The 7,527-nt window shown below is 69.9% G+C and overlaps 2 non-coding genes across 2 annotated transcripts; both read right to left on the minus strand.

Annotated features, from left to right (window-relative positions):
• Positions 1-2,697: 2,697 nt before the first annotated feature.
• On the minus strand, positions 2,698-2,816 carry LOC138922261 (5S ribosomal RNA). Its single transcript, XR_011435326.1, has one exon. It is a non-coding gene; the product is annotated as a 5S ribosomal RNA (ribosomal RNA).
• Positions 2,817-6,882: 4,066 nt separating this feature from the next.
• LOC138922255 (5S ribosomal RNA) lies at positions 6,883-7,001 on the minus strand. The gene has a single exon (XR_011435320.1). It is a non-coding gene; the product is annotated as a 5S ribosomal RNA (ribosomal RNA).
• Between the last annotated feature and the right edge of the window lie 526 nt (positions 7,002-7,527).

A 7,527-nucleotide genomic window follows, 5' to 3' on the forward strand; every position in this document is an offset into this window, starting at 1 on the left:
ACGACCGACCGCAGCGTCCCCGTTCTGCTCAAGTGCCGCTGGGGACGTTGCCCGGGATCTCCCGCCCGCTAGGTCACCGACGAAGGCGCCTCCGTTTTCCCAAGAGCGCGCTCGCGCCCAGGACGGAGGGAGGAGCAGCACGGTGTGACGACGGGGAGGAAGAGTCGCGTCCGAAGGCCCGTCGGTGCCTGCCGACGTCCCGGCTCTCCCTGTCTCGAGACCTCTGGGCTTCAGGGTTCTGTGCCGCAAGGCTTTCCCGCCGCACCCCCCGGGACCCAGGGCGCGCTGTGTGCGCTGCCCGTCTCCAGCGTTTGGGCCCTGTGGGCCTTCTTGCGTCCCACTGGAAAGGGGACCCTGGGACGGAGAGAAGACGGGCAGGGGGCGGGCTTCGGCAAAGAGAGCGACGGCCATCCACAGACGTCCGACGAGGCCCTCCGGGGCGCCAAGCTCTCCATTTTCCACGGCACGTGTCCTCGTCAGGTTCTGCCACCTCTCGCCGGCATGCGTAGGCACACCGCTGGTCTTGCGGCCCCAGAGGCGAGGAGGCGAACGCCCCGGAGGCCGAGATTGGCACCCGCGTTCTCGGCTGCTGGGTGGCCAGCACCTAGGAGAGTGTCTGGCCGGAAGCAGCCAGGCGATCGATCCCTGGGTGCTGGATGAGCCTCGGCGGCAAGAAGTAGGCTCGTGGGGAAGGACGGCGGCCGAGGCCCGGGCCCCCACCGAGGCCGCGCTCCGTGCTGAGCGGTCCGCTCCGTGTTTCCCGCTTGCGTTCTCACCAGCACTCGCCCCCGCAAGGAGGCACGAACTCCAGGACCCCCTCGCACCAGATGAGGAAAGCGCAGCTCAGGGAGGGCACGTCACTCGCGGGAGACGGCGGCCCTTGGGTTTCAGCTCAGGACTTCGGTCTCCCGAGCCTGCGTTTCGGGGCAAGGCTCCGGTCCCGCGCTCCGGGAAACTGACAGGGACGCAGTCCCGCTTCTCCCCGCAGAAGGTGCTCCTCGGAGATCAGATCCGGGGACCCGTCAGAACCACCCCGGGCACGAGCTGGCAGGGAGCGACGCGCACCGCCCCTCCCCCCCCAGCCCGCAGCCCGCAGCCCGCAGCCCGCAGCCCGCAGCCCGCAGCCCGAGGAAGCGAGGAGCAGGCGATAGAGGCGCTGGGTTGGCAGGAGGGGAAACGGGGCCGGCAGGAGAAGCGAACCGCGGAGAGACTCCCTCCCAGGACGACGATGGCTGAACGGGGAGAGGAGGGAGCTTTGGGTCCTCTCTCGTCCTGCTTTGACCGGGATGTCCCCATTTTTCCACAGCGAGCGAGTATGGCTCTTGGATTCGGTGGGGAAGACGTGGTTTATCTGGAGGACTTTTCCCTTCGGGGGTTCAAAGTCCGTTCTCTGAGGCAAGGCTCCCTCTCTGCCTCCCTGTCCTTCCCATTCGCCTCCCCGGAAGCCAGCTCTCCTCCCGGTTTCCTGGATCCCTTGGCCACGGTCCTCTGTTGCAAACACAGGCAGGTGCAAAGAAGATGCGAAAGGCTGCCCGAGCCACGCGAACGGAAAGCTGAAGCCAGGGAGCCAGGAAGGGCTGGCTGCTGAGGGAGGACGTGTCCTGTCAGGAGGCTTTTCAACTCCCTCTGACAGATGCGGCCTGGAGGGGCGGGGCCCGGCCGGGGCCCTGGGGTGGTAGGGGTCGGGTGTGAGGGGGTGGGTGGGGAGGCGGGGGGAGGCGGGAAGAGAGGGAGGCCCCCGAGTGAGGGGACACCAAAAGCCTCAGCCATCAAGACTCCTCATCTTTGCATCCAGCGTTCTCAAACTCAAAACGAACGCAAGCTCATCCACCAGGAGCAACGTAGCAGCGTTTCCAAGCGAGGCAGGACCGCCCGAAGGCGAAAGCAGAATGGGATCCCAGTCAGGTGGAGCTTGAAACTCAGACCCACCCACCCCCCTACCCCCCCACCACCTCCCCCCCTCCCCCCCACCCCGGGAAGGGGGCTTCTGGAAGGAAAAGCGAGACAAACTGACAGGGACAAACTTAGGTCGGGAAAGGAGTGTTGATTGTGAATGAGCCTCTCAAGGACAAGCGAGCGGGTACCAGGTTTTAGAAGATGACCTGCAGCGGCACAGACGCCAGCAAAGGCAGAAGCCATCCCGTCTTGGGTGAGGTGCCCGAGACGCGCCTCTCTAACCCAGTCCGCCCTGTCCTTGGAGAAGCGGGCGGTGTCTGGAAAAGCCTGACCAGGTGTCTTTCCTCGGTGGGCGGGGCTGGTCGCTTTGGGACCCGTTTGGGCCTCCCGGCACCGCCGTGGAATCCGTTCCACCTGACAGGACGACTCTACCCGGCGGCTGGGGCGGCGGGGGCGGGGCGCCGAGGGAAGGGCTGGGGTGTCACCGGAGCGGGAGCCGAGCGGGTGGGAAGAGGCCGAGGCCAGAGGGAGCCGGCGGGCGGCGTGTGCGGCGTCGGGGTCCCGGTCCCGGTCCCGGTCCCGGTCCCGCCGGGCTGGCCCCGATTGGCCCTGGGTTCGGGTGGGGCCGCGAGCTGGAAGGGTTGGGCTGTGGCGGGGAGGGGTTGGGCCCTGCCCATGGGCGGCGCCGGCGGGCCCGCGGTGCGGAGGGTGGCGGGGGGGGGTGGGGGAGGGCTGGCTGGAGGGGTGGGGGGCGTCCGCGGAGGACGGAGGCCGGAGGCGGCAAAAGGCGAGGGAGGCAAAAGCCTACAGCACCCGGTATTCCCAGGCGGTCTCCCATCCAAGTACTAACCAGGCCCGACCCTGCTTAGCTTCCGAGATCAGACGAGATCGGGCGCGTTCAGGGTGGTATGGCCGTAGACGCTGGCGCCTGCCGCCGGCGCCCCTAAGAAGCCGCGCCGCGTCGCCCGGCCCGCGGCTCGCGCGCGCGCCCAGGCCTCTGTGACGCGCACCCGCCGCCGCCGGCGCCCCCTGCGCCCGCGCTCGGCCTGCCGCCTTCCTCCCGCTGCTGCCTCCCGCCGCGGCCGCCTCGGGCGCGGCCAGCGGGCCAGCCAAACCCTGCGCTGCCCCGCCCTGCTGCCCTCCCAGGGCGCGGAGGCCTGGAGCAGCCCGGGGTGCGAGGAGGCGGGGCGGGGCGGGCGGCGGTGGGAAACGAGGGGTGGTGGGGGCGGGGATGGGGGCGGGGCGCCTGGCTGGGCGCTCTCCCCTCGCGGCCCGGGAACACTCCAGGCCGCCCTGGCCGCTCGGATCCGGCGATGGGTCGCAGGAGATGCGGCTGCTGGGAGGTGGGGGGCGCGGGGCACTTGGCCCGAGGCGTCGGGGCGTCGGGCCGCCGGGCCCGTGCTCCTCTGAGTCCCCTCCGGCCCGAGGGGCCTCCCAGCGGGAGCCCTGACCTCTGCGGCGCCGGCCGGGCCCCGACTTGCCCAAACCCAGGCGGAGCCACCGGCGCGACCAGAGGGCGTCAGCGGAAGCCCGCCGCGCTGCCCCTGAGGGCGCGGGGAGGCGGGGCGGCCACCCTTCCCCCCGCCAGCGCCGCCCAGGAGACCGGCACCCCGCCCCCAACCCGCCCCTCGCGGGGACCCTGGACAGCTCCTGCTGGCGCCAGCCCAGAGACCCAGAGACAGAGACAGAGACAGAGACACGGAGAAACAGAGAAACGGCGACACGGAGAGGATCCAAGACACGGACCTAGACAGACACCCACCCTGACCCAGAGAGGCTCTGCCCAAGAGCTCGCTTCCCCCCCAGGAGGGCGGTGGTGCTGGAGCTGGGCCCGGGCCAGGAGGCAGGGGCCCCGGGGCTGGCGATCACCCCTGGGGCCCTAGGCCGCGCAGACAGGCTCTCAGGAGTCCCGGGCTCCCGGCATCGCTGCCCCGCCATCGCCCAGGAACCACAGACAGGCACCGGAGCTCGCTGGCGCGCTCTGTCTGCGCTTGCGTGTGCGTGTGCGTGTGCGTGTGCGTGTTGTGCGAGTGGGTGTGTAGGCGTGTGTGTGTGTGTGTGTGTGTGTGCGCGCGCGCGCGCCTGTGTGTCTGTGTGCCTGTGTGTGTGCGCGTCCGGGTTTGCGTGTTCCTTTCTCTCCGCTTCTTCACTCTGGCTCTTTTCCTCTTTCTGCCGGGCACCCCCGACCTTACTGAGGTGATAGAAGGAGCAGGCAGAAAAGTCAGGGCCCAGAGAACTTGGCACGAGAAAGCAGCTCCATCTACCAGACATGTAGAAGCCCCTCCCCGACGACCGACCGCAGCGTCCCCGTTCTGCTCAAGTGCCGCTGGGGACGTTGCCCGGGATCTCCCGCCCGCTAGGTCACCGACGAAGGCGCCTCCGTTTTCCCAAGAGCGCGCTCGCGCCCAGGACGGAGGGAGGAGCAGCACGGTGTGACGACGGGGAGGAAGAGTCGCGTCCGAAGGCCCGTCGGTGCCTGCCGACGTCCCGGCTCTCCCTGTCTCGAGACCTCTGGGCTTCAGGGTTCTGTGCCGCAAGGCTTTCCCGCCGCAGCCCCCGGGACCCAGGGCGCGCTGTGTGCGCTGCCCGTCTCCAGCGTTTGGGCCCTGTGGGCCTTCTTGCGTCCCACTGGAAAGGGGACCCTGGGACGGAGAGAAGACGGGCAGGGGGCGGGCTTCGGCAAAGAGAGCGACGGCCATCCACAGACGTCCGACGAGGCCCTCCGGGGCGCCAAGCTCTCCATTTTCCACGGCACGTGTCCTCGTCAGGTTCTGCCACCTCTCGCCGGCATGCGTAGGCACACCGCTGGTCTTGCGGCCCCAGAGGCGAGGAGGCGAACGCCCCGGAGGCCGAGATTGGCACCCGCGTTCTCGGCTGCTGGGTGGCCAGCACCTAGGAGAGTGTCTGGCCGGAAGCAGCCAGGCGATCGATCCCTGGGTGCTGGATGAGCCTCGGCGGCAAGAAGTAGGCTCGTGGGGAAGGACGGCGGCCGAGGCCCGGGCCCCCACCGAGGCCGCGCTCCGTGCTGAGCGGTCCGCTCCGTGTTTCCCGCTTGCGTTCTCACCAGCACTCGCCCCCGCAAGGAGGCACGAACTCCAGGACCCCCTCGCACCAGATGAGGAAAGCGCAGCTCAGGGAGGGCACGTCACTCGCGGGAGACGGCGGCCCTTGGGTTTCAGCTCAGGACTTCGGTCTCCCGAGCCTGCGTTTCGGGGCAAGGCTCCGGTCCCGCGCTCCGGGAAACTGACAGGGACGCAGTCCCGCTTCTCCCCGCAGAAGGTGCTCCTCGGAGATCAGATCCGGGGACCCGTCAGAACCACCCCGGGCACGAGCTGGCAGGGAGCGACGCGCACCGCCCCTCCCCCCCCATCCCGCAGCCCGCAGCCCGCAGCCCGCAGCCCGCAGCCCGCAGCCCGAGGAAGCGAGGAGCAGGCGATAGAGGCGCTGGGTTGGCAGGAGGGGAAACGGGGCCGGCAGGAGAAGCGAACCGCGGAGAGACTCCCTCCCAGGACGACGATGGCTGAACGGGGAGAGGAGGGAGCTTTGGGTCCTCTCTCGTCCTGCTTTGACCGGGATGTCCCCATTTTTCCACAGCGAGCGAGTATGGCTCTTGGATTCGGTGGGGAAGACGTGGTTTATCTGGAGGACTTTTCCCTTCGGGGGTTCAAAGTCCGTTCTCTGAGGCAAGGCTCCCTCTCTGCCTCCCTGTCCTTCCCATTCGCCTCCCCGGAAGCCAGCTCTCCTCCCGGTTTCCTGGATCCCTTGGCCACGGTCCTCTGTTGCAAACACAGGCAGGTGCAAAGAAGATGCGAAAGGCTGCCCGAGCCACGCGAACGGAAAGCTGAAGCCAGGGAGCCAGGAAGGGCTGGCTGCTGAGGGAGGACGTGTCCTGTCAGGAGGCTTTTCAACTCCCTCTGACAGATGCGGCCTGGAGGGGCGGGGCCCGGCCGGGGCCCTGGGGTGGTAGGGGTCGGGTGTGAGGGGGTGGGTGGGGAGGCGGGGGGAGGCGGGAAGAGAGGGAGGCCCCCGAGTGAGGGGACACCAAAAGCCTCAGCCATCAAGACTCCTCATCTTTGCATCCAGCGTTCTCAAACTCAAAACGAACGCAAGCTCATCCACCAGGAGCAACGTAGCAGCGTTTCCAAGCGAGGCAGGACCGCCCGAAGGCGAAAGCAGAATGGGATCCCAGTCAGGTGGAGCTTGAAACTCAGACCCACCCACCCCCCTACCCCCCCACCACCTCCCCCCCTCCCCCCCACCCCGGGAAGGGGGCTTCTGGAAGGAAAAGCGAGACAAACTGACAGGGACAAACTTAGGTCGGGAAAGGAGTGTTGATTGTGAATGAGCCTCTCAAGGACAAGCGAGCGGGTACCAGGTTTTAGAAGATGACCTGCAGCGGCACAGACGCCAGCAAAGGCAGAAGCCATCCCGTCTTGGGTGAGGTGCCCGAGACGCGCCTCTCTAACCCAGTCCGCCCTGTCCTTGGAGAAGCGGGCGGTGTCTGGAAAAGCCTGACCAGGTGTCTTTCCTCGGTGGGCGGGGCTGGTCGCTTTGGGACCCGTTTGGGCCTCCCGGCACCGCCGTGGAATCCGTTCCACCTGACAGGACGACTCTACCCGGCGGCTGGGGCGGCGGGGGGCGGGGCGCCGAGGGAAGGGCTGGGGTGTCACCGGAGCGGGAGCCGAGCGGGTGGGAAGAGGCCGAGGCCAGAGGGAGCCGGCGGGCGGCGTGTGCGGCGTCGGGGTCCCGGTCCCGGTCCCGGTCCCGGTCCCGCCGGGCTGGCCCCGATTGGCCCTGGGTTCGGGTGGGGCCGCGAGCTGGAAGGGTTGGGCTGTGGCGGGGAGGGGTTGGGCCCTGCCCATGGGCGGCGCCGGCGGGCCCGCGGTGCGGAGGGTGGCGGGGGGGGGTGGGGGAGGGCTGGCTGGAGGGGTGGGGGGCGTCCGCGGAGGACGGAGGCCGGAGGCGGCAAAAGGCGAGGGAGGCAAAAGCCTACAGCACCCGGTATTCCCAGGCGGTCTCCCATCCAAGTACTAACCAGGCCCGACCCTGCTTAGCTTCCGAGATCAGACGAGATCGGGCGCGTTCAGGGTGGTATGGCCGTAGACGCTGGCGCCTGCCGCCGGCGCCCCTAAGAAGCCGCGCCGCGTCGCCCGGCCCGCGGCTCGCGCGCGCGCCCAGGCCTCTGTGACGCGCACCCGCCGCCGCCGGCGCCCCCTGCGCCCGCGCTCGGCCTGCCGCCTTCCTCCCGCTGCTGCCTCCCGCCGCGGCCGCCTCGGGCGCGGCCAGCGGGCCAGCCAAACCCTGCGCTGCCCCGCCCTGCTGCCCTCCCAGGGCGCGGAGGCCTGGAGCAGCCCGGGGTGCGAGGAGGCGGGGCGGGGCGGGCGGCGGTGGGAAACGAGGGGTGGTGGGGGCGGGGATGGGGGCGGGGCGCCTGGCTGGGCGCTCTCCCCTCGCGGCCCGGGAACACTCCAGGCCGCCCTGGCCGCTCGGATCCGGCGATGGGTCGCAGGAGATGCGGCTGCTGGGAGGTGGGGGGCGCGGGGCACTTGGCCCGAGGCGTCGGGGCGTCGGGCCGCCGGGCCCGTGCTCCTCTGAGTCCCCTCCGGCCCGAGGGGCCTCCCAGCGGGAGCC

Source organism: Equus caballus, unplaced genomic scaffold (genome assembly GCF_041296265.1).
Source record: "Equus caballus isolate H_3958 breed thoroughbred unplaced genomic scaffold, TB-T2T haplotype2-0000674, whole genome shotgun sequence".
Taxonomy (NCBI): Eukaryota; Metazoa; Chordata; class Mammalia; order Perissodactyla; family Equidae; genus Equus; species Equus caballus.